This window comes from Rhinolophus hipposideros, assembly GCF_964194185.1.
Source record: "Rhinolophus hipposideros genome assembly, chromosome: 7".
NCBI lineage: Eukaryota > Metazoa > Chordata > Mammalia > Chiroptera > Rhinolophidae > Rhinolophus > Rhinolophus hipposideros.
This window is the reverse complement of record NC_138053.1, coordinates 51,310,318-51,337,395: the sequence shown is the minus strand read 5'-3', so window position 1 is coordinate 51,337,395 and position 27,078 is coordinate 51,310,318. Positions and strand designations below refer to the sequence as shown.

Below are 27,078 nucleotides of genomic sequence, written 5' to 3'. Positions count from 1 at the left end.
TTCTCTCAATATTTCAATTCATATTGAATATCAATTCAAGTTTTTTCTAGGCATTCAAGGGTAATACCCTTGAAACTGATATTTCTGGTAACAAAAGTATTTGAGGAAATCTTTGAATGTAAACGTGAGTTACTCTCAGTACTTACCAACAACAGGGTGTATGTGCTGAAGTCCCAGTAAGTGTTCTATCCAGTCTTCCGGATGTTTCATCCAAAAGCTGCCCGTCAGAGGTGCAGCAAAAGACCTATTTTCAAGTGGTGCCATCTCCTCTGTTGATTGCAATTTCTGTTTGTGACTGTCTTACTCTTTTGTTCTTCATCCTTCATTTTTACATTTAGAAAAAAATCAGTATGTGTTTACTGAAATGAATACGCATCGGGTCACTTCTTAGGAAGTTTTGTAAACATATCAAAATACTGCTTGGTTGTAACTATGTATTATTCAAAAGGCTTCTTAAATATTTTATTCCTCCAAATTTGAAATCTGCATTTGAAAGGCAAAATATTTTTATTTTGAAGAAATACAAATCAGAAAACTCCTGGAGATCAGAATTATACATTTTTCTTTATTCCCTTTTCACACACTTACTGGTCTTTTGCAGAACATGGGTACTAAATAATTGTTTGCTTAGTTAATTGAAATTCAAATGCTTCTGAATAATTTCTTAGCGTGGGTGTAACATTTTACATTGAATATTATACAGGAAATATTTTAATAACTAGCCCGCAGATGATGGAGAAGATGTTGGCATGGGATTATTTGACCAGTGACAAAGCAGAAGCATACTATGTTATTCTGTGGGTTATGCTTACTTTAATTCTACATGAGTGGAAACGGTCTACAGCCCTGCTGTGAGTCCCAAGTTTAATTAAAATTAAAATTGCCCTTCTGAAAAATTTTCAGTTGAATAACTGAAAAAACAAAGTATAAAGAAATGGCTTCATTTTGACTTCTGTGCTGTCCCTGGAGAGCTTGTTGAAACTGAAGGATCACATAAAAAGTACTGATGAAGGAAGCAAAACACTTGAACTTGGATGTATGCAGTTGGATAGACTGATGTCCAAGTGTTGCCGTTATGTTCCTCTGCTCAAGGACCCCCTACAAAACATTGTGTTCCCAGGGGATAATGGACCAGTAGCAGCGATAAACACACATGTTTTAAAAGCCACCCAAGGAGAAGAGCATTCTGGAGAGACAAGCCTGGGTTATTACAAGAACGAGAGTTCTGAACAGTGACACGTTTAACCTCATCTGAGTTTTTCACAATAGATCTGAGGCTGGAGGAGTTTGTGTCTGTTACAAAGACATGTGGGAAGTGTTTAAGTGACACAGGGATACGATATTGGGCTATTTTTATTCTAAGTGCGAATTATATTTCAGAAAGCGCGGATATTATTTTCCACACTAAAATCATCAAAGGAGAGAAAACATTGGTGTAGAGCCTTTAATTACACAGAGAATTAGAGAAAAGAAAAGTGACCAGATATCATTAGCAAAGGGACTTCAGGAGAAGATAACACATATTAGCTAAACATATTTTGTCTACATCAACATGTTTCATAGTGTGTTTCAAAAAACTGTGCCGGACGTTGGACCAAAACAACCAAACACAATAATGGGGGCTCCAGATGTGTCTGGAATTAAGCCATTTGCAAACCATTAATTTGGTAAAATTAATTAATTAGGTAAAATAATAAATATAATTTGAAGATCCTGTTTATGATGGTGAGATTTTCTTATGAGACTTCCGGTAAGACATCAATTCCATCTGTTGTAATTTTTCTGTGAAAATATCAGTCAAATATCTTTTTTCTCGTTAGATTTAACATTCTAAGAAAAGGCAAGCAAGAAATTAATTGTACTTTTTAAATACTAACTATAATATGTACACTCTATTTTTAAAAGGTGGTCCCTTTTAATCAAGATTTGCAGTGAAGTTGGTGGGAGAAGGTCCTAGTGAACTTTGTAATTGAAATTCAGCAGCTTGAGCCTAACTTTTTTTGGGGGGGAGGGGTACAGAGAGCTTCTAAGAAGATGCCTTCTATGGTACAGCTATAGAATAAAAATGTAATATATTTGGACAGAGCCATCTTTACTACCAGAAAAAAATAATCTATATTTTGGGTAAATTTTAAGCCCTTTAGAAGTGATCATTGCATTTTTTCTTTTTTTAGAAAAACCCTTGTTTAGATATAATTTACATACCATAAAGTTCATCCATTTCAAGTGTATAGTTTCATGAATTTTAATAAATTTACAGTTTTGCAAACACTACCACAATCCCATTTTAGAACATTTCTATCACCCCTAAGAGATCCTTAGTACCTGTCCCACCCCCAGACTGAGAAAATTACCTTTTCTAGAAATTCCATATAAATGGAATCATACAGTATATAGTCTTTCCTGTCTGACTCCTTTCATTTCACCTAATGTTTGTAAGGTTCATCTATGTCATGTAGTTTAGTAGTTTTCTTTAATTGCTGACTAGTATTCTATGGTTAAAACATAACATGTTTTATTTATCCATTCATCAGTTGATGGACATTTGCGTTGTTTCCAATCTTTTGTTATAGCTCATGGTGGTATGAGCACTGGCATACAACTTCTTGTGTGGACATCTGTCTTCATTATTTCTCTTGAGTAGATATTTAAGAGTAGAGTCTGGACTGTAGGGTAAATGTATATTTAGCTTGTTTGCCAAATTGTTTTCCAAGGTGCCTGTATGTAGCATACTACGTTCCCACCACCACCATTGCATAATTTTTCACTTGGTTAAATGGTTCATGTTTGGTTTGTACTTAAGAGCAGGAAGCAGGGTGTGGAGGAGGGCTGAGGAAGACTCTCACACCAGCACCGCTGTGACAGAGAGCATGCTGGGGCGTCAGATTGGGTTTACGACTGAAGGTGAACAGCCAAGCTTTGAACATTGTACAGGACCCGGAAACAATTCAGATGGGTGGAGTTTGGGGCAGTTAGAACGATCTAGACTGCGGTTGGTCTGGTGGCATCTGACATGTGACATGGGCTCCCAGGCACAGTAGGACCCCCCGTCTGAAAGCACGGGACCTTCAGATAGAACAGAAGGCCCCTCTGCTCTGTCTGTTCGCAGTCTTCCTCTCTCGAGCTGGAGCCTCTTTCTGAGAGAGCTGCAGAATGAGGCGCCTGTTTGAGAGAGGAAGACTGAGAACAGACAGAGCAGCAGGCCTTCCGTCCCTGCCCTGGGCTCATGGCGGGGCCGCAGCGCTGGGGCATCCCAGTTGGGGAGAGACACAGTCAGATCTAGGGATGGGAGCAGATCAGGGAGAAAGCATCAAAGAGCTGGGCCTTGGAAACCATAGAGGCTCTGGGGCTGCCTGAGGTCAGCTCTCAGTGCAGACACTGGAGAGACATGCTTCTTACCAGAAGTCACGCTGGTGTGAGTAGCCCAGCAGGTCTCAGCTATGTTGAATAGAGAACGGAGGCTTTGCTATAATAATAATGATGATGATTATGATGTAACTACAACAACTAGCATTTATGTAGCACTTTATACTAAGTACTGTTCTCAGCAGTTAATTTACATATATATTAATTTATTTAATTCTCACACCAACCCCATGAGATAGATACTATTATCCCATTTTACTAACGAAGACCTAAAACACGGAGAGGTTAAGTGATTTGCCCAAGGTCACACAACTAGTAAGTAGCTAAGCTAGGATTCAAACCTAGGTTGGCCGCCTCCAGAGCCCATCCTCTTAACTACTAAGCTAATGTTCTCTCATTGTCGTTCTTGTCTCCTATAAACCTGGGTCAGCTCCGGATCTTGTTGACCAGAGTGAGGGCTGGGAAGCTGGAGGCAGGAGAGGCAAGGCCCTAGCTGAAAGTTTAACGCAAAATAATCCCAGAGACATAGGCCACAGATTCCAGTAAGAGTAGGGGAAGCATAGGCAAGGGGAAAGTATTAAATGTGCAAGGGAAGCCTGTTTGGAATATTCTCGTCTCTCAAGCTCTGCAGCTACTACTTGAGTTATGACCAACGTAGGCCCAATAGTCCTACAGGCTTTGTATTACTACAGCTACTCTCTGATGGTTTCAACAAGACATGTTCCTACTCTGCAAATTAGTAAGGTGTTGTACAAACCAACACACGTTTAAAGAATAAATAGTATCTTAAATAAAATACCTTTTTGCCTTTTTCAGAATGTTAAAATAAAGTGGAAAAATGTCTTGACACCAAAGCATCTCCATCAATGCTTTGTACCTTTCCAGTGACTTCATATGCAAAATATTCCAGTTTTTGAGGAGGCGTGTGGGTAACCTCCCCTTTCTCCTCCTCCTCCTCCCCACAAACGACAAGTATTTACTGAGTCTCCACAATCTCTGATGATCAAGGGACAAGGCCCCGACCTTCTGGACTTAGCATGGGGAGGCCAGAGTGCGATGACCTTCCGTGGGCCTCCTATTCCTGCCTCATGTCCCCTTTCTCCTCGGTCTTCATTTCACGAGGAGGCTGTGTATGTGGGCTTCCCTTCTGTGCACATTAATTCATTTAATCTTCACAGCAGCCCTGTGATATAGGTATGTTGTTATCTTCGTTTTATAGAAAAGGAAACAGGTTTACAGTTGAAGTAACTTACCTGAGGTCATTCTGACTAGATTCTGTGTTTCTACCACTATGTATTTTGTATCCGTCCTTCTCTCTCCCATTACCTTTTTTTCTTTCCTCTTCAATTGGTCATAATATATAAAGAGAAATGCATTTTAGGTCATTTGATGAATTTATTGAACTGTGTGCTGTGTTCAGCTTCTTGAGCTACAGATGACTGAGTGTGTTTCTGGCCTGTGTGCATTGGGGCCTCTGTGAGAGGCAGGCGCAGGACAGTTTTGTGGTTCATGGGAACTCTCCAGCCGTCCAAGGTCAGGGAGGGGAATGAGGGCACAGCCACACTTGGTGACGTCTTTTGCAGCGATCTGCGAGCTTCGGCCGAGAACCAAATCTCACTCCCCACCTGTTTTTGCTCAGCTTATGACTTAGGAAAGGCTTTTACGTTTTTTAAATAGTTGAGAATAAAGTAGAAGAAGAGCAGGTGAAAATTATATGAAATTCAAATTACAGTGGACATAAATCATGTTTTATTGAAACACAACCACACACGTTCATTTCCGTATTGTCTGTGGTTGATTTCACACCACATTGGTAGAGTAGTGGTGACAGAGACCAGCTGGCCCCCAAACCAAAACTATTTACTATCTGGCCCTTGACAGAAAAAGTTTGCCAGCCCCTGGTCTATTGAAGGAGGTGGGAGGACTGTGAGTTTCTTGAGGAAAGTGACGAAGGTTCCTAAAGGCGAAGAGGGCAGTGAGCAGCATGGTGTACTTCCTGTAAGTGGTCCTCAGACTCTGGGTGTGAGGTTTACTGCGCCAGTTATCACCTGTGTGACCTTGGGCAAGTTACTTAACTTGTCTGTGCCTTCATTTCTGCACATGTAAAATGGGGATGATAATAGCTCCTGCCTTATAGGTTGCAATAAGGATTATACTTATATGCAAAACACGTAAGCAGTGCTTTATATATAAATAAAATAAACAAAACAGCTCATTAATGTTCATCCTTATGTCATGGGCATTTTCTCTAGCACAGGTATAACAGGGCCTTAGGAACCCCCACAAACTTGGCCTCTCTGGGTGGCACCCCACCTTTAAAATTAGGAGACCCTTTGGCTTCTTGAGATGCTCTGTCCCCAACACAGGTACTGGTGGCCCATAGGCATGCCTCTCTCCTTTTCTTCTGGGCCACCCCAGCCCCTCCATGAGACTCCTGCCCCACTGGCAGGAGCCCCACTGGCAGCCATGATGCTGGCACTGCAGTCATGTGCTAGGGCCCTCAGGGTCCCCAATTTGGGCTGTGTTGTTCTCACATGGACCTCCCTCCGTGTCATATCATAGTGACTGCATCCAGATGGTCCTGTGGGGCCACAGCTATGACCCAGGACGGACATAGAGCCACGCCCTGTGAAAACCCAGGTATCCTGTGACATATTCATCAGTGTCACTTCTATGGAGCGTGTACCACATGCCAACCCTTGGGTTCGGTGTACTGCTCACACCATCATTCATACCCAGGAAATCCCCCCAGAATCACACTCTATTCATCTCAGGGAGTGGTATCACCACACTTGGCATTAGTCCCTTTCCTGTATCTAGAGAAAACTGTGTCCCTTGCCCTTCCTGGGGACCAGTGTTCTGTCCAGATTTGGTTTCTCTAAGAAAGAGGAAAGTCATGGTCTCAGTCTAATAACTGTGAGTCCTTTCTGCCCCTGCCCCCTGCCCTCGGCTGCCTTCTCCCCCCATAACATGAAGTGCATGTTCAGTAAATATTTGCTGTCCGAGGACCCATGCAGGGAAGTCTGAGGTTACAAACAGGCAAAGGGAGAAAAATCCACGGCATGTTCCTCACATGGTGGTGTTTGGGTTAATGCACATCTAGGCCACGCCTGCTCCTCCCCACTGGACAGCTGAGAAAACAGAGGTACAGAGAGGTGAAGTGACTTTCCCAAAGTTACAGACGCCTTCCAGCTGGGCTTCCGAACCCAGCTCTGACTCTGGGACGAAAGAGTGTTCTTGGTGGAAGTGAAAGCGAGCGGGTGCTAAGCTTGACTAGACTGCCGGCTCCACAAGGGCATAGACTGTTGCCTGTTTCATTCATTCTTCCATTCCAAGGGCTTAGCACGTGCCTGGCTCATGGTGAGCTCCGCCCAGATACTGGCCGACGGCATCGTGAGTATTGTTGTGGCCAATGTGCAGATGAACTGGGAGCTTTCGTTTGGACAGGGAGTGAGAGAGTTTAGCTGTGTGCTGAGTGGGGTGCTGGACACCCTCCAGAATTAAATCGAAGCCCCAACTGAAATTAGTTTGTTTAATGAGCTTCAATTTCTTTGCCATCTGCAACATGATCATTGGCTTTGGGTGACAAACACATCCTCACTCCAGGATACATCCTCATGACAGGAAAAGACTATTTTTTCATTTGTGGTGAACCAAGGGTGTTAAGTCCCCATAGGCAGCACGTGACAGGTACCTGCCAAACCTGTTTGTCTGTGGGAAAGGGAACATCTACTTTCGCCAGAAAACTGGACATGTACACACCAAACCTGGTGCTATGGACTGAATTATGCCCCTCTCCCCCCATTCGTATGTTAAAGCCCCCCCTTTGGTGACTATTGGAGACGGGCCTTTAAGGCGGTAATTAAGGTTACATGAGATCATAAAGGTGGGGCCTAATACAATAGGCATAGTGTCCTTAGGAGGCACGAGAGCTCGCTCTTCCTCTGCTGCGTGACAACACGGCGACATGTGAGAAGGCAAGCTGGGAAGAGGAGCCTCACCACAAACGAAACCTGCTAGTACCTCGATCATGACTTTCCAGGCTCCAGAAATGCAAGAAAGTAAATTTCTGTTGTTGAAGCCCCCACGTCTGGGGTTTTAGTTATGGCACCCTGAACTAATACACATGGTCTCTTACTGTTTATCTATTGACATAACAAGGATCTGACTGGAAAGGTCTTTACATCTTCAACAGCAGAAGCAGAATTCTCCAAGTGATGCCACTAGTAGTTAGTAAATTGGACTCAAATAAGTAGCAGGTGTAATGGTCCATATTTTTACAATGGGAAAAACTGCGTTTAATTCTTCTGTTAATAAAAGGTACTCCATAAACATAATCCACTATCGTGCTGTGTTACTGTGAGAGAGGTAAGAAGTTCGGTCTCAGAGAGGTTCAATGAGTTGTCTAAAACCACACAGCTTGTCAGTGGCAAAGTTGACCCCAGCCCAGGCCTCTGACACTCAGGCAAGGCTCTGCAGAGTCAGGACGTACCGTGTTTCCTTGAAAATAAGACCTCGCTGGACAATCAGCTCAAATGCGTCTTTTGGAGCAAAAATGAGTATAAGACCTGTCTAAATAAAGACCCGTCTAATGAAAATAACACTGGTCTTATTTGCTATAATATAAGACCTGCCCAGTCTTATATAATATAATGTAATATAAGACCAGGTCTTATATTAATTTTTGCTCCAAAAGACGCATTACAGCTGATTGTCTGGCTAGATCTTATTTTCGGGGAAACATGGTAGTTCAGATTCTCTGACCTTTAAATGGCCTTTTCTACCAAGTGGCAAAAAGGAGCTCAAAGAAAAGTGCTGAAACTCAAGAAGAAATCAGGACAATTTAGAACTAAGCTTTTGTCTTTGTCCTTAATTTACCTGGCAGCATTTTCTGAAGTAATGGATGTGTCAGAAATGTGTGGGACGCAATACGCCACATTTGCAGCAATTATTAGGCAGGATAAGGAGAATTGGGGAAGGCATTAGCGACGTTCAGACTGATCAGCTGTCAAGGCCACTTGCTCTTGGTCACCTGAAGTGTGCCGTTTTAGAAGCCCTTCCTCTTCTACTGATGAAAGTGAGAGAAATTAAGTTTTTGGCAAGCATTCCAGCACAAAAGAAATCATTTGGCTGAAGTGTCTGCAGGCTTGGATTTGATTCTTTGGCAAACATGAAGGTTTGTGAAAACAAAAACAGCAATTACAAGTTGGTGCAGTCCTGGTAGAAGAAGACGTGTGCAGAAGTTTCTTCTGCTGGTCAGACTGTGTGCACACATCCCTGTTATACAACTGTTACGTTACTACTTTTCTCAGTTGCATCCGTTTTAAAAAGAAAAACAACACAACAATATATCAGGCTCCGTGCTAGGCACATCAGGTGAGTTTGTCATATTTTTGTCTTCACAGCAACCTTGTGAAGTAGATAGTATTGTTCGCGTTTTACAAATTAATGGGGTGGTTAAAGAATTTGTTCAAGGTTTTTCTCTTTTAAAGCTGGGAATTGAAACAAGGTCATATGATTCAGAAATCCTTGCTCACTGTTGATGGGGCCCAATTGCTCCCCTTCCCTTTCTCCCTCTTTGATGATTCAGGGGAAGGGTGAGGCCCTTCTGCCCTTGAGCTGAATGAGCATGAAGGACCTGAGTAGGGAACATTTTTCCCGAGTCCCACACTTCTGTGTGAAATGTCCATCTTTGCTGATTAAAGAGCAAGTCCTCTGAAGGTTTTGGGTTGCCTTCCCCTCCTCATCAACTTGACTCTCCCTGAGAAAAGCAGAGCAGGCTTCTTTCCCACGCAAGAATGCATCCTTGGCTGCCCAATGATAGCTGCCTCTCCAGGGACCACAATTGGGTTGGGGTGTGGGGAGGTCTCAGCCTCTTTATAGCCTTGGATGATTCATTAGCACCTTGGACTTTTCAGCCTGGGTTATTGGGGGCTTGGGCTTCCCTGACAACTCCAGAGAACAAGACATTTCTGGGGCCACGGAGCTCCCTCTTCACAAGTGCAGGAAGATGAGAAAGTCTACAGGAGACATATGATTCTGCACGTGCATTTTGGCTGAACTTCATGAGATGGATTTTCTTTCTAGGGCACATTATCGAAATACATAATCTAGGTATTCTTGATTAAATAGCCATCTGTGGGAGCATCATTCAGCCATGTTATAGGGTCTTAAAGATAGTTTTGATTGCTAGGGAAACTGTTTAACAATAGTAGCGAAGAGCATGGATTTTGGAGTCAGAATCCCCAGGTTCATATCCTAGCTCTGCCACTTAGGTGCCCTGTAACCTCAAGCAAATTTTCTTAACTTTTCTGTGCCTCTGTTTCCTTATTCGCACAAGGGGAATATCAATAGTACCTACCTCATAGGGTTGTTAGCAGTATTAAATAATTTCATATGTAAGAAGTTCCCAGGAATAGGGCCTTGGCCATAATGAGAGCTGTAGACAGTTAACTAGGATGGTGAGAGCCATGGAGGTGATGAGCTGTACAGGAAACTGGGAATATTGCTGTTAGCTCTTCCAGGCCCTTAGTTCTGATTTTCGTACTTGCCAGTTCATGTAGGCCAAGGAGAACGCTGGTTGGGCGGTGTCCCACAGGCACGTAGTTCATTCATTCATCAAATATTGAGCACCTGTCCTGTGCCAGGCCCTGTGTTTGGTGTAAAGTATAGAAAAATGTGCTTCTACTCCTGTGGAATCGCACAACTGCGGGTCAAGATTAGTTACCCCGTATCAGGATATTTCAAGTAATTGATTTATCAAGATGATCACAAAACGTACAATATCTTTAAAATTTGTGTTCTCCCCTTTTAGAATTTATTGAACCTTTAACAGCCTCTCAGATAGGCTCTGTAGCTGCCTTGTCCTATATGGTGGCCACACCTGGCTATGGGAGCACCACGTGGGTTGAAAATTGAGGCAGAAGAGGGGGGCAGCCCTGCATAAGGGACCGTGCTAAGGAATTTAAGTGTTACCTAAGAGCAGGAGGGTTAAACAGGAAAGCAAGGTGGGATACAAAATTTAGAATAACTTTAAAGCCCCTGTTAATTATAAAGCTCTGTGATTCCATACCGACTTTCTTTTATTCTATTTGTATTTTAATGTAGTCACAGATATATTTGGGTTTAAATCTACCACTTTTTTTTTTGTTTCCTGTTTCACTCCTTTCTTGCCTTCTTTTAGATGCATTGCATTCTTTTAAATCACTTGATTCCCCACTCCCACTAGTGTGTTTCTCTTCTTTACTTGGTTACCAGCAAAAATAGAACATGCACCTAACTAATCAAAGTTTAAAGTCAGCACCACTCCTGCCTCGAAGAACATAGAAGGTTTATCTCCCTTTGGCTTACATGCTGTTGTGGTCTTGGATGTTATTTCTCTCTATATGTTTAACCCTATGAGATACTATTACTATGTTCTGCTTTCTGTGTTATTTAGGTTGATCCACATAGGTCCTTTTTTGTTTGTTCTTCTTTTTGTATTCATTCCACCTGGGATCATTTTTTTCCTTCTGCCTGAGGAACACCTCTTATTTTCTTTGGAGTGGATCTTCATTGGACAACTCTGTTTTTGTTTATATTGTACCTTCATTCTTGGAGCATATTTTCACTGCATATGGAATTCTAGCTTGGTGGTTATTTTCTTTCAACACACTGAAGATATCATTTCCACCGTTTCTGTCTTCCTTGTTGTTGCTGAGTGCTGTCTACTCGGAGGATGATTCATTTGAAGGTCATCGGTATTTTTTTCCTCTGGTTCATCTTAAGATTTTCTTTGTCTTTGGTTTTCTGCAGTTTCGCTGTGATTTGTGTCGGTGTGGATTTCTTCTTATTTATGTGGCTGGGGAATCATTAGTCCTTATGAGTCCATGGATTGAAGTCTTTTATTGGTTCTAAAATATCCTCAGTTAGGTTCTCCTCACATGATGCTTCTTCCTCATTATCTCACTCCACTCCTTAGACTCCAAGTAAATACATGTTAGGCTTTCTCACTGTACTCACCACATCTCTTGCTCCCTCTTCCATCTTTTTGTCTCTCAGCAATACATTCTGGATACATTTTTTTCTGACATCTTATGGTTTACTAATTCTCTGTTCAGTTGTATCTTATAACTGTTAAATCTTTCCACTGATTTATTGATTTTGCTTGTTACTCTTTTCTTTAGTTCTAGATTTTCATCTGGTTCTTGATTAAATCTACCAAATGATTTTCAAAAAAAACAACTTCCAATTCCTTGCTGAAAATTTTAGGCTTTTGCTTTTAATGAATTTCCTTGAATGTTTTAAGTATAGTTGTGTTATACTCCAGGTATGATAATTTAAATATTCAAGGCTATCTATATGTCTGTTGTTTCTATTGGTTCTCGCTTAGATTGTCACATGTCCCTGGTTATCCTTTACTAGGTTTTCCTTTGCTTCTGCCAAGGGTGGGGGTGTGTGGAGCTGACTGGCTTAACATGAGCTCAAGGCTTGATTTGAGGTTCCCTGAGCGATCTGGTTGCTGCAAAGCAGGCTGTCAGACTACCCAACGGCTGGTTCACTTTGAGTTCACTCTTTGCCCAAGTTGTAGGCGTCAAGTTTTTCTTTCATTGAAAAAAAATCAATTACAGTTGACATGCAACATTAGTCTCAGGTGTACAACATAGTGATTAGACATTTATATAACTTACCAAGTGATCACCCCAATAAGTGTACTACTCGTCGGACACCATACATAGTTATTACAATATTCTTGACTATATTCCCTGAGTTGTACTTTATATCCCTGTAACTGTTTTGATAATGGGCAATTTGTCCAACTCTTTCTTTTAAATTAGCAATTACTCTTGGGTAGCACATTTATCCAACTGAGATCTGATTTTCTAGAATTTGGCCTGGTAATTCCTCACTATATTGATACTTCTTTGAGGCTTTTGGGGGGATGTTTCAAAATGTTATATTCAGTATTTTTAGTTGTCTTTATTGGGCAAGTTGGTCCTAATTTCCTACTGTCCCATTATTAAAAGTGAAAGTCCTTATTCTGACTTTGATATAACAAGATTGGTGGCCCTATTAATTGTGTTTGTTGTTGTTTGCTTGAGGAAGATGCTTTTATGACCTCTTTTTCTGCCTATTTTCCTTTTTGGAAATGAGTAAGAAGCGGTTGGTACTATATTTGTTTATCTAGAAGGGAGGTAGATAAAACTATCTCATCCTTCATCCTGGCAGAGGTAGCCTTTGAGGAATAAGAAAATTTTTGAGCGATTGAAAACTGGTACATTGGTAGAAAAGAAGAATATTTCTCATCAATATTTCCATTAACTTTTCTGTTACTATCTTCAAGGCATTAGAGTCTGAGCAGATAATTCTCTATTTCAGCCTTTATACTGAGGTCACTTTTTACCAAGTCTAATATTTCTACTTATGACGTCACATCCTATTACAGAGTAAAACAGTGTATTTTTAGAGGGCCAATATCATTTATGTGATAGAACTGATATTTTTTCTGTAAACACAACTCAATAAAAAGCAGTGAGAACATTAATCAGTGTACAACTAATCACGCTGGTTTTAAAAAATGTGTATAAATTTTAAAGCTTAAAGCATTGCAGTAATCAGCACTTGAAAGAGAGAGACACCTAATTGTTAGTATAAGTGAGGTTGGGAGAGAAAACTGTTGGCTGTGAAAAAAACGCCGTTTGTTGTTATGGAGATGTTTTTCTTAGCAGTTTTCACCCTTCACATCTTCAGATTCCAAATTCCTGTCTCTGAGGCATCAATCTTCAAAATGATTGGCAAAAGCCACTCAAAATATTAACATTTTCATTCTGCTTCTTAGAGAAACCTTCCAAGTATGAGAGAAGAAGAAATTGAAGATTATCCCTTGTATATATTTGTTTTATTCATTTGAAATTTCATTGGCATGACGACCGTTTACAGTGAACATAGTTATATTTCAGCTTTCTTCATTTGACGTCATCCTCCAAAAATGGCTTAGGAAACTGGAGCACAAGTTTTGGAGTAAAAGCACGGCATACCTGAAATTGAATTAAACAACCCTAAGGTGAAACTTGAAATTGAACCTTATGGAAAGGGCTGTCTTAGATGACACTGGTCACAAATACAATATAGGAAAATAAAACGTTTTTCTCTTACTGAAATTGATATATGCTAACTCCTAAGTGGACATATTTGATGTGATTATGAAGTGGACTATATGAAAATTTGAATGTTACATGTTTTAGTTACCATCTATATGAAGTATGCTTTCATATTCTCTTCGTTAAATGGTCTGAAAGGTTACTAAAAGGAAATAAGGCATTGGAAATTTGAGTGGAATCAATAAATAGAATGATCTATACAATTGTATCTCTACTTGAAAAATTCTGCAATGTTCCTTTCAGATCCATTCTTATCCATTGTGGGTAACAGTTCTAAAAGCACCCTGTTGCTTAGCAACTGGATTACATACATATGATAGAACTCCTTGTAAGAACTTTAAGTGTTAACTCTTTGGAAATTTACTTCAGACATTGCGAATCTTTTAATTTTAAAAGTAGATGTGAATTGTGCTCAGGAAAGAACCACAGTAAAAAACTGTCTTAAAAGTACACAGAAAAGATCTCAGAACTATTTGAGTAAATGCTTTCCAGTTTAGAAAATTTAGTCATTAAAAAAATTGAAATAATTGCTCTGAAGAATGATAAGTTGGTGCTCTCTTTTAAGATTCCCATCCCTAATGGATTTTTTTAAATGCCTCTTTTCTCTCTAGTCATTGTATTTTTACACCAAACCCCCAGAGCCAGGTGTGTGATGACGCACTTAGTTTCCTTCTGCCTTTCTCAGAAATAGGCTGATCTTCCAGTCTTTGTTTTTTTGTTTTTGTTTTGTTTTTCCTTTCTAGAAGTTTCTACTTCCAAATACAGTTAATTGTAGCTTGAAGTGAAAAGAATCATAATTGGAATTAATTTCTTTTTATCACTATCAATGCTTCAGTTGACTAATTACTTTTGTGCCTGCCATTTTCTGTTCATCTAGAAATGTGTTATGTTTTCCTGGCTGAACTAGCAATAACTGGTGATTCAGTTCAGGCACAGGTGAGAGCCCACTAGGTTTCTTTGTTTGTGTGTGTCTTCCTCTGACGGTACAGAGGGTGTAGTTTCTTCAGTGGTGGCTTTTGGGGAGAGAAGGGTGGGTTGATGTGTCTTCTGATTTTGTGAATCTCTTTTGTTTGCAAAAGACCCTTAATATCTATTGTTTGCTTCTTTTTTTCCCCTTCACCATCAAGCATCTGGGGGAATGGGACCTTCCAAATCACCTCCCTCCCTCCAGAAGTGATGCTCTTCAAAGGGCATCTTTGGTCCCACGAACTTTCCAGCCCTCCCTTTCATTCCCCTGTACCCAAGATCAGACTTGTTCTCAGTATTTCTACACTGAGGGTAGGAAGCTCTTTCTGGAGGTGATTTTCATCTGTTTCACTACCAGGCTTTGCCACCTGACTGTCTTCTCTGGCAAGTTTTCTGCTGACTTTAGATGTTCATTTCTTTCCCTGTGCATTAATTGCAGTTTCTAGTATGCTCTGCCTCCTGATTATGCCACAGGGAGGGCTGGCATCATGGGCATGCACCAGTGCATTGCACAGGGCCCAGGTCTTAGAAGGGCCTCACGCCTGGGGTTTAATGCTCTGTAGTCATTGTCTTGAAATTCTTAGTAATTTCATCTTTGGATTTGTGTTTTGTAAATCAAGTTTAGTGGCAGGATGGACATGTGTCAGGGCCTTGAATACTTGACTCATGCTTGGTCCTACCTACTCCCCCACCCTCCCTTCACTCCACTCCCTCCTCGCTTCCCTGGATCAGTTCCAGCCACCTGCTCCTGCCCCTGGCCTGTGACCACTGCCCCTCTTTGGCTGGGGCAGCCCAGTTACATGGGCAGGGACAGCCTGTGCTCTCTCTAGTCCTCTTTGCCCACCAGGAGCCTGGAAGCAGGTGCAGGAAATGTTGGGGTCAGGGCAAAGTGGAAGTTGTTCTGTCCTAGGCTGTCGGTGTCACGGTAATGCAGCGGGGGGCTCCACGGGGGCCTTTGTCCACTGCTGGTCTAGGTGCAGTGCGTGGCCCAGCACAGAAGTTGCATTTCCTTGGAGCTTGCCAGTCCACTGTGATTTGTGGTGGTAGGTCCCTGGGAAGGGGGGATTGACGTCTCTGCCCCTGGCTGGGGCCCCTCGTTTTCATTTTGCACTGGGCCTTGTCAATTATATCCTGAGCCTTGGTTACAAATATGAGTTATGTATGGGTGGTTTCATTTGCTCTTCTGGTTCATCTCTGTGGTTTTTGGAGAGATTCAAATTTAGGAAACTGGCATTATCTCATGGGAAACTAAAAGCTCCTGATTTCTTTTAATTTACTTTATTAATTTTTTCAAGCTATAAAAGTAATTCATAATTTTTGCAACAAAACAAAAATAAATATGTCCAAAGTAAAAGTCAACACTCTGTTCCCCCTCCCTTTCAAAGTAACCAGTGTTCAAAGTAACCAGTTGGGTCTAGATGTGTTTTTGTTCCAAACTTTTCCTCATGATCATATAAAACATACGTGTGCACACACACATGCTGTGTGGGGTTTTTTGAAGAATGGCAAAAATGCTTATATCTTGGTATGCTGAAAGTCCATCCATTTCAGTACATATGGATTCAACTCATTCTTTTTAATAATGTTCTGTATTCATAGTATAGATTTGCCATAATTCATTTGCCAGGGTCACCATGATGAATGTTTAAGTTGTTTCCAGTTTTTTAGTGCTATAAACAAGGCAGCAAATAAACTCCTATTACTTCTATCTTTACGTTTAGTGCCCTTAGTTCATGAGGATGAATTCCCCAAAGCTGCAGTTCTAGACCAAGGGCATATTACTTTCTAAAAAGATTGGAGGAATTCACACTCTCGCCAGCATTACATGAATGCCTGTTTCCCCGCACTGTTGCCAGCACTGGAAGTGATCAGTCATAAATTCTTGCTGACAAACAGCAGTGAAAAATGATATCTGATCTTGATTTGTATTTTCCTAATTATTGTAAGGTCAATTATCGTATCATGTATTTATTAGTCACTTGCATTTCCTCTTCTGTGAATTTCCTATACATCCCTTGTATATATTTTTTTTTCTATTGGAATACTGTTTTTCTTATCAGTTTTGAAAGAGTTTTATTAACCTCATCTTTCGTCTGTGTGGCAGGATTTTCCTCAGTTACCATTTTTCATTTGATTTAATGATGTCTTTGCCCCCAAATTATTCAAATATGTCTGTTTCCTTTCTGGTTTTGTGTTTCTTGACTTGCTTAAGAAATTCTCTCTGATGCTAAGATTACAAAGTAGTCTCCTAAATTTCTTATAATTAAAAAATATTTACGTTTCACTTGAACTCTATTTTTCTCTTGTACTTTTTGTTTCCTTTCAGTTAGATAATTATTTTAGCTAGTTCATTTATGGAACAAGTCCTTCATTTCCCTTTTTCTCATATATTATGATGAGACATGTATTATATTTCAACATATATTTGGATCTATTTCTGGATCTGTTTCTGCCATATTTTGCTGATACATTTGTGTATTCCCATGCCAATGACATATTGTTTTAAAGTCAATGGTTTATAATATGACTATGTCTGGTGGAGAAAATCTCTCCTCAGTATTCTCAATTTTTAAATTTTTTTTTGGCAATTCTAATGTATTTTTCCACCTGAGTCTTAAAATAATTGCTTCCATTTCCTCTTTTTGTTTTTTGGCTCACTTCTTCATTTAATAGAATAACCATGTGAGAGAAGCACAAAACACTTAAGTTTACATGACTACAAAGTTGTCACAAATCTCAAACTTTTTAGCCACAGATATTTCACTTACTCCTTTTAAAGAAAAGCTTTCAATACATCTGAGTTAGCTTGATACACAGAGACGCTGAACATATGAGAATTACGTAATTTTAAATGCTTGTGCTTCCTGCTCTAATAACGTCTTTTAAAAATGGAATCCAGCATAAATGGGATTGAAATATGTAAGGTCATGATGCAAATGCTTTGGAGATAGTGAAATTCCATGCATAACATGGAAAAAGGTAGTGTGCACAGAGGTTCTGCAAGGATTCACTGAGCCATCTCGGCTTCCATAGCTTGTGCTGTCCATTCTGGTACTGTCTGACTAATTTTTTTCCAAAAGGTTATTCACTTGGAAACAAAGTGATTGGATCTGTTTTTCCCATATTGGCAGAGCTTCTCATGTTTCAAAACTATCACATCAATCTGATCAATAAATCCGTTCGTACGTTTTTCTGGTATCAATTGTGATGCTATCTTTTCTGCCTTAGCTGCAGGGATCTCTAAAAACGCTCCAAGTTCTTGTGAGGTCATATTATTATATAATTTGCTTGAGAACCATAAATGATGTTCAAGAACAGCTCTGTCTAAGATGCTAGAACCATCAGCTGTAGTTGCTTTGTGGTGAGGCATCAACATGGCAGCAAATTCTTAAAGCTGCTTTCCTCTGATGATCCTATCCATTTTCTCTAGGTACATTTTCTCTAGGATCTCATAAGCAGCAAGTTGCTGGCACCTTTCATTCTTAAAAAGAGTAGCTAGCATTTGAGAATGCCGCTGTCCTGTTGTGCAAAGCATAGTCTTTCACTTTTATGTACTATTTGTCTTGCAAGAGAGCTCGTTGTACCTTTGTGCAGCTTCAGTGAATTTTCTTCTATAATCAAGAACACTTAGCATACCTTATAATGTATCTTTTAACTGTTTGTTGGTTGATTCATTCTGAAACAATGATGCTCGATTTATGTAAGCCTCTGCCTTGACTGGCTCATTAACCTCTAGCTATAGTCTAGTGATCTTCAGGTAAGTCTCCAGTTTCTCATCTACATTGTACTGTTTTTGTCCTGTTTCCGAAGGAATTCCCACCAACACTTGGGCTGCATTTGTCCCGTCTTCTTCTTTCTCAAATATGGGTGCAAGATGCTGTGCTGTCTTCTGGACATTTGAGCAACCTGCTCAAATGAAATGATTCTAGGCTGGATCCTTTCCAAGGTGAAATGATACATTTCTTTGGCTGTGCTATCAGGCAGGTTAGGGAGATGTGTGCAGAAATCAGTCAGCAACTGTCGAGAGATCATGAGGCTGCCATTCTCATTTACCACTGCTTCCACAAAAGCTTTCAAAGTTTCTAGTTGTTCTGCCCCAGATAACGGAATGGCTTTTTCCAGGATCTGATGATATGTGCCCACCAGGTCTTTACGAGAGCTGCTGTAATTCGTGAGATGGGCCAAATCCTGTCACTCGGCAGCCGCAGCCGCCATCTTTCTTCCAGCCCAGCCCTCTATTTCCTCTTAAAACTATTGGGATTTGGATTAGAAGTTTATATATTAATAAAGGTTTAAATGTTAAATTTAAAAAATACATAATTTTCTTAATTATCTGTTCCTCTCTGGGTTTTATAGCTGTTGCTATCAAGTATGGAACTGGTTTTCTATTTCGTACAGGTTAGAGGTAGTGTAGAGGAAGAATTAGCTTTTATATGTTATCCTTCAGCGTCACCTTTTTAAAAATTGTATTTCCTTTTTGTAGCTTTTCATGTTGACCATGATCAAAAGTCTAATACTAATTTTCTCTTATTTTCTAGGTAACTTTTTCTTCTTTAATACAAATTTATACATTTTTCTCTTTTTTCTGGTAATTCAGATATTTCAACAGGGTATGCCTGGTTAAGTCAGAAGGTTGAAGTCTTTCTAAGGAAAGTTTTCTTGTGTTATCTTTCAACTATGTTTTTCGTCTGATCCTTTTTTCCTTTAGAGTTACAGATTCTGCATTTTAAACATTCTGGATCTATTTATTTTCTGTTTTTTCTCCTGTGTTGTGATAGATTTTTTTAATTTGACTTTCTAGACCAGGGGTCTACAGACTTCAGATGGCTTGCAAAATCCATCCTGCTGCCTGTTTCTATAAATAAAGTTTTATTGGAGCACAGCCAAGCCCATTTATGAATGTGTTTTCTATGGCTTGTTTCATGCTACAATGGCAAAGTTGGGCAATTTCAAGGGACCCTATGATCCACAAAGTCAAAAATATTTACTGACTTGACCTTTACAGAAAGTTTGTCAACTCCTGTTCCAGACTGCTTGTTTTGTTCTTAGGACTGAATATGCTCTTTCAGTTTGGTTAGTAAATTTTTCAAAATTTCCCCAAATCTTTTTAGTTTCCAAAAATATTTTTGTGTTCTAATTAAATCACTCTGAGGATTTGCATTCCTTTACCCTTTAATGTTTTCTTTTGTCTCTTCTGTTAGTGAGACTCATCTGATTTCAATTTGGTCTTTTCCCCTTACAGATCTAGTCCCCTTTCAGGGACTGCAGGTTTTCTTTGCCTGTTCCCTGGTTGAGTGCCCTCAACCTCAGTGCACTGAGGCTGTGGAGTCTCTCAGGCAATCTCAGACGTGGAGGGGGTGGAAGACCCGGCAGTCCTTGCTAAGTGCAACCGTGGTCGAAAAGGAGAAGGAGCTGTACCTGTTCCAATGATAACTGAGGAAGGCCTTTATTCTTTAGCCTTGACAGTGCAATGGTGGATAGGGCAGCCTTTTCTAGTCTGTAGGACTAAGAAATGACAAAATTGAAAATGACAAAACTGAAGCTTGCCTACTTTCGGCACATCATGAGAAAGATGCCTTTGAAAAAGACAGCAATGCTGGGAAAAATAGAAGGCAGCAGGGAAAGAGGAAGACGGAATATGAGATGGATGGACTCTGTGTATGAAGCCGTAGGTGTGAGTCTACAGGAGCTGAGCTGGGCTGTTGAGGACAGGACGTTGTGGGCATCACGCATTCATAGGGTTGCCAGGAGTTGGAGCCAATTCCACGGCACATCACACACACAAGGACTAAAAGTGTTTTAGTTCTCCAGGTCCAGCAGGATGTGGGACCTCTGTCTATAGGACCTTCCATAGTAAGGAAGGTACGGGAGATACGGCCCTCCTTCCCATAACACACGCACATGTGCACGTCCGTGCTTGTGTAGCTGCACATCTTCTGCCTTCTTGCGAAGCAAGTATTGGCCCCAGACACGAAATACCGCAGCTAACAAAGTCAGGACATATTCCAGCCTCTTAAGAACTCCAGGCCTCAGCTGCCTCATCCTTTCCAGGCCTCAGCAAAAGCCTTGTTCTTCTTTTCCAGATTTTAGAGTCATTTCAGAGATAGGAAGTTGGGAAAACTCTGTTGATTTCTAATTTGGGTATTTTTTTTTCCCCTTTTGCCAATATGACTATGCCAGGAAGGAATAGGTAATATGGGTGGTTATCGTATAGCACAGCTTGGGACTTGGCATGTGTTTTATTAGCAGTTTAGTGGTACCTGGAAGGAGTCTAGACTCCCATCAATAAATGAATGATTGCACTCACGTTTGTTTTCCTGTGTACATATGTATGTGCGTATGTACATGTATACCTCCTCACATGCACATACCCAGGGTCAATGTTGACTGTATAGTAAATATTATAGTACAAGTCCTGCATACAGTCATACCATCATAGTCGAATCATGAAGGAGAAATAAGCCCTGAAGAGACCAATGCTCAAGGACCCTATCTGGTACCACTTTATCCCATCTTCTAGATGTTTCATTAGAATACCTACTAGCTAATGGATATCCATTATTGCTGTGGTTTACAGAGAAAATGGTAGTGCAGCTGATTACTTGAACTTTTTCAGTTTATAGAGAGTTCTCTTTGGACCAGGGATTTCCAGATTTAGGAGGTGATCTATATTTGTTGTTAATCACTGTTTAAAAGCTTTGGTTCAGACAAGGTATAATTTAAATTTGCAAGGGTCCTTTATTGCTGCAGGAATAGTTATTTACAATTATTTGCCATTTATCATCATTTAATTATTAGTTACAGTCATAAATTTATTTTCACATCTTCAGAATAGTTTTTGCCCTAGAGAATTGTAAACTGGAAATAATAGATGGAAACAATGATGGGGTCATCTTTCTATGTACCCCAAAAGAAGTGTAAACCTTGTGAGAACTGTTCTAATGCATTATTTCATCTACTTGTCATGCCCTGACTACTTTTAAGTATGTGGGCAATTTCATTATGCATTCAAAATTCACTAGTACATTACTATTCTTGCATAATCTCATTTGATTCCATTTCATTTTTTAAATTCTATAGTGGTTTCTGTGAGTTTGACACAAAAATGGTTTTCCCTTCTTATTCCATTTAACCATACAATAAATACACTCCATTAGTCTTCAAAATAGAAGAATTTCCCCCCTCTTTGTGTTAAGTGCAAAGGCAGGTTATAGAGAAACTATGCCACATTAAGATTTTTTTTTTTCCAAAAAAAAAAAAAAAGAGAAAAACTAAATAAATAATGTTTAGGGTGTGTCCTGAGCTCTGTATAAATTTATTCTAATCTGTACCTTCTCTTCCATCTTTGTGTTCAGACAGCGGCATCACTGGTTCAGAAGGGTGAGAATAAGGTACTGCGAAGTTATTTCCAGTACACTAAACTTGTAAGGCATAAAGAACCAATTATTACAATTTTAAAAAAATCTCAAAGCAAGAAAATTTGAAGCATGTGATTTTCCAAATAACCCTCATTTGATTAAAAATTGAGCTTTGCGCAGTGACAGTATCGTAGCCAATGAGGTTTATCCAAGGGGTGATTATTGCTAATTGAAAAATTGAGTTATTCAGAACATTCCATATTTTGAGCATTTTGTTTAGTTGATATTTTGTTTAGCTCTGTTATCAATTTATTCAACAATTGATTGAATCTCAACTAAGTTTGAGGCATTTTTCCAGGAGCTAGGCTAATAGAAATGAAATGCACAATAGTGAATATAGAATGTGATAAGTCAACCACAAAAAAGATATACCTGATAACAATAATATAGAAGACAAATTGCATTAGATATTTAAAAAATACTTGGTGAATCAAAAAGAAGGCGGAAAAAGAGGGAAAAGGGCAACCAGGAACAGAGGAGACAAGTGGAAAACAAAGGCAAGATGATGATAGTTTAAACTAACCCTATCAATAATTACATTAAATGTAAGTAGTCAAACATCTCAATTGAAAGGCAGAGATTATCAGATTGGATAAAAGGGTAAGACTCAACTATATCCTGTCAACAAGACACGTACCTTAAATATAAAGAAACAAATAGGTTACAAATCAGTAAACAGATTTGTTTCTCTCCCATCACTTCTTTTAAACCTGTTCTGTTGGATCCTTCTGCATTTCTGGATTGTATCAGCCATCTATCACAGCTTTTGAGTCTCATTTTCAGTTATTAAAAAGTTCAATCTGATCTAAATCAAAACTCCCATCCCCCATCATCCAATACAATGCTTCTACACTTCCTTCAGCTCAAGGCTGACCTTGTCTTGAAAACCTGCTGCAGGGAAGGGGTATGTGGCCCTTTGTTTCAGCTCTCTTTGTCCCAACCCCTCCTGAACAGGCTTTTGGTTCTTCGAGGTCGGGGCAGACAGAGTGAGAGATAAAGTGGGGTACGGAATTGGGCCTTTTTGGGGGTCTTTTAACTTTCTCCTCATTACTGAATACCTTCTCTCATGGAGTACTTTGGTGTTTCTTTGTTTTACCTTCTGCCATCACCTCACCCGCGCACGCACGCACACACACACACACACACACACACACACACTTTTTTATTCCTTGCCTGGTGGAATGTGCTTTCTAGCTGCCCTTTTATGATGCCCTCCTCTCCTGGCTTCTGCTTTTAGAGGAGGGTTCAGCTCCAGCCTCTTTCTGCTGGCATCACCTTGCCCCAGTGGCAGGCAGCTTTCTTGGATAAGGTCCCTTCAAGGAGAGTCAAGCCTGCTGCTGCCTTCTACATTGTCCACTTGGGCCACAGATTATGAATTCTTGTCTCACCAAACTTCGGGAGTGTAGGCTTCTCCCTCTATCCTCTTACCCTCTCCCATCAAGGCAGCCCCAGGCAGCCCTCGTGTCTACCATACATGCCCCCGACTCTCCTGAGAACTCCTCTACACCTTCTCTGGTAGCAGCATTAGAGGCCTATGAGTTTCTTTCACAGACTATCTTCTGCACCTCCGCTGTCGTGGGGGTGTTCCCTTGCTGCCGCCCTCACTGGCAGGTGGAATGTCCTCTCCCCTTCCCTGCTCTAAAAAGGAGGGGGAAATCCATAGCAATTCCTACTAAGCCGGCAACTGTTTAAACATTGTTCCTCATTCAGCCAGCGAATCTCAGACAGACCAGAGGTGGGAGATGAGCTTTGAGTGGTGGCAGCGTGTGTTCTCATCCTCCCAAGTCCTGTGTAAATGAGTCTCTGTAGTATGCTGACCCTTATTTCAGCTTTTGGCCATTTAATATCCTGTTACTTGTGGAAAAACGTTTGCGTATAGAAATAAAGCTTTCATTAATTCTTAATTATACTGATGAAATACAAAGAACTAGCTAATTTGGTTGTTCAAGATTCTTCTGCTCAGCAAAGGAAGCCATCAATAATATGAAAAGGCAGTCTATGGAATGGGAGAAAATATTTGCAAACCACATATCCAATAATCTAAATATCTAAAATATACAAGGAACTCTTATAACTCAATAACAAAAATACAAAAACCAAAACCAAAAAACAAATAATCCAATTAAAAATGGGCTAAAAACCTGAATAGACACTTTTCCAAGGAAGACATACAAGTGGCCAATGGATTTATGGAAAGGTGTTTAACATCATTAATCATGAGGGAGATGCCAATCAAACCCACAATTAGATATTGCCTTCCACCTGTTAGGATGGCTATTATGAAAAAGACGAGAGATAACAAGTGCTGGTGAGGATGTGGAGAAAAGGTAATCCTTGTGTACTGTTGGTGGGAATGTAAATTGGTACAGCCACTATGGAAAATAGTATGGAAATTTCTCAAGTAATTAAAAATTGAATTACCATATGATCCAGCAATTCCACTCCTGACTATATATTCCCCCCCAAATGGAACCATTACCTCAAAGAGATATCTACGCCCCCATGTTCATTGCAGCATCATTCACAATAACCAAGATACGGAAACAACCTAAGTGTCCATCAACATTGTGTGTGTGTGTGATGTGTGTGTGTGTGTGTGTGTGTGTGTGTGTCATTCTCCCAGAAATTAAGATAATCCTGCCATTTGTGACGACATGGATGAACCTGGAGGGCATTATGCTAAGTGAAATAAGCCTGATAGAGAAAGACTTGATATGCTGCATGGTATTGCTTACATTTGGAATCTGAAAAAAAAAAAAATCAAACTCAAAGGAATTGAAAATGAAAGAGTGGTTGCCCGGGGCTGAGGGGTGGAGGAAACATGAAGAGGTTGGTGAAAGGATACAAACTTTCAATTATAAGATGAATAAGTTCTGAGGATCTAATGTAAAATATGGTGATAATTGAGAAGGCTTTAATTGTATAAGGCTTTATTGATAAGGCTATAATTGATAAGGCTTTACTGTATAAGTGAAGCTTGCTGAGAGAGTATAACTTAAATATTCTCACACAGAGAAAAGGGGTTAATGTCTGAGATGATAGATGTGTTAATTAACTTGAAAGGGAATCTTTTCAGTTATACATATATCAAATCATCATGTTGTATACTTTAAGTATCTTATAATTTTATTTGTCAATTATGCCTCAAAAAGCTCTAAATGGAAGTAGAAATGTAAGACCCTGCTGAATTAAAAGTGTTTCTTGGAAATTAGCTCATCAGTTTACCATCTGGCTTGGAAAGGAACAGGCCTCTTTTTGTAAGGGGCATTTTAAAAAGTGGCATTGAAAAATTAGCCAACATTTGTGTAAATACTTCTGGAAAAATTTTATATGAAATTTAATGATTTTATAAATTAGGAAGTATTAAGTACCTTCATAGACATCAGTTTTATAAAATTTGAAAATTAATTCATTTCATAATAAAAAAGTAAATTCATCCTCAGTCATTTTATTGATGATTTCCACTGAGGATCACTTCATAATCAATTGTTGAGCCATTTTCCCAAAGTACTCTGCTTCTTTATCAGAAAAGCGATGAAAAAAATAAAAAATCACAACTGTTCTAATGCTGACTAAAGATGGAGAAACAAATTAAGAACAATTGATCAAGACCACCCTTTATTTCTGTGGGATTGTGGAGAGACCATTGACTGAATCTGTTGGAAAGACAGTTGTCTTCTATTGCTGTTAAGTGTCCAGAAATAAAAATGGTCTGACATCTTGAAAAAGGTTAGAAAAATTCTAATGGCTTACAAAAAGTCATAGTCATCCTGTTAGAATTCTCCTGTGAAGGTAATAAAAGCAGCCTGCAGTCCTGCAAGAACTCCCCATAGGATACATATAGATGAGATGGTGAGGAATGTCATCTCCACAGAGACAGGAAAAGATACTAGGAAGGAGCAGCTCTAATCCTGTAGGATTTGCATCTAAGCCCAAGGCCTTTTGAGAGGTGGAAGTAAAAGAGTTGTTAAATATTTCTCTTTAGTGTAGACCAAGATGTATTGGAAACCGACTGTGAGTAAAATTAAGCATTGATTACAGTTTGTCAAGACTCTGGGAACCACACTTATTTCTCTGCATTTTGCTCTCAATTATGCCATTTTGTTTTTAACTAATCACTAGCATTTTAACAAAATAGTGTAATTGATAGCTATTAACTAGACTGTCAGTCCTCTCCCCACTTCAGAGGGTATCTCTGTGTTCATTGTCAGACACCCCTTCTGTCTCATGGGACTGCCCAGAGTGTCAGCCGGTGGGTTTGCTCTACATAGGTAGGCCTGTAAAGTGCTAGCTGATGCTGAGAGGATTCCAGTGACGTCCCTCCTAAGGGCATGCAAGAGGGAGAAAGACTGGATCCAGAAGTTTGGCTGGGTTCTCCACCTAACTTTTAGGAGTTTCCCCCGAGTGGCCTGAGCAGCAGAGTGGGTTTTCCATGCGTGGATTCAGAGACGTGTCTTGTGTTCACAGTGAAATCATTTTTATTCCTGTATAACATTTGAGGGCATTCTTCTTCAGGTTGCTAACAGCCGCCTGTTTTCCATTTTTCCTCTCTGCATCTTTGCTCAGGATAAAATAAGTTGGGCTGCATTTTTTGTACATGAAAAACATTTTTTAAAAATGAGAATGCTATGCTTTCAAAATAGTAGCAGGAAGCACACATCTTTATTCACTTTATAAAGAATAACTAGTAACTATATACTTCATGTCTATAATGTGGCCAGTTAAGATGGAAAAATCCTGTCTATGGCAACGTGGGTGGGGCTAGTAGAAACATATGGTGAAAGAAAGGGCAAAAAAGACAGAAAATGGGGAGAAATAGGAGGACAGAACAGAGCTCAGAGACAGAGGGAGACAGAGGATCCTCTATATGCTTTAAAACATGTTCTTTTGTTTTTAACCATGTTCCTCAGTATTAAAGTGGTCATTGAATAGCTTATTGACAATCTCCCCGTGTGACTCTTAAGCACCCTCAGTATTATCTTTCAAAAATAGAACCTAGAGAGGAAAACAGGTGTCCCTCTCACTTTGTACTCCCACTGAAATACTGAGGAACTAATCTGTGCTGGAGGCATCATGCTCATGTTCATTTTTAAAACACATGATTAGGGAAGAGTAGAAAATAACAGGCTTGATTACATACCGCTTACACAAAAATTGATTTCCATACATTACAGTTATACCTCATTATC

The 27,078-nt window shown here is 39.8% G+C and overlaps 1 protein-coding gene and 1 pseudogene across 5 annotated transcripts in view; one reads left to right on the top strand and one right to left on the bottom strand.

The window, feature by feature from the left end:
* The window catches only part of PDE8B (phosphodiesterase 8B), a 239,584-nt gene that overhangs the window by 52,223 nt on the left and 160,283 nt on the right, over positions 1 to 27,078 (top strand). The window lies entirely within an intron of this gene.
* Positions 17,479 to 20,513, bottom strand: LOC308500170 (COP9 signalosome complex subunit 4-like; annotated as a pseudogene). Its single transcript has 2 exons — positions 20,373 to 20,513; positions 17,479 to 18,659 (listed from the first exon to the last, which is right to left on the bottom strand). The product of its transcript is annotated as a COP9 signalosome complex subunit 4-like (transcript).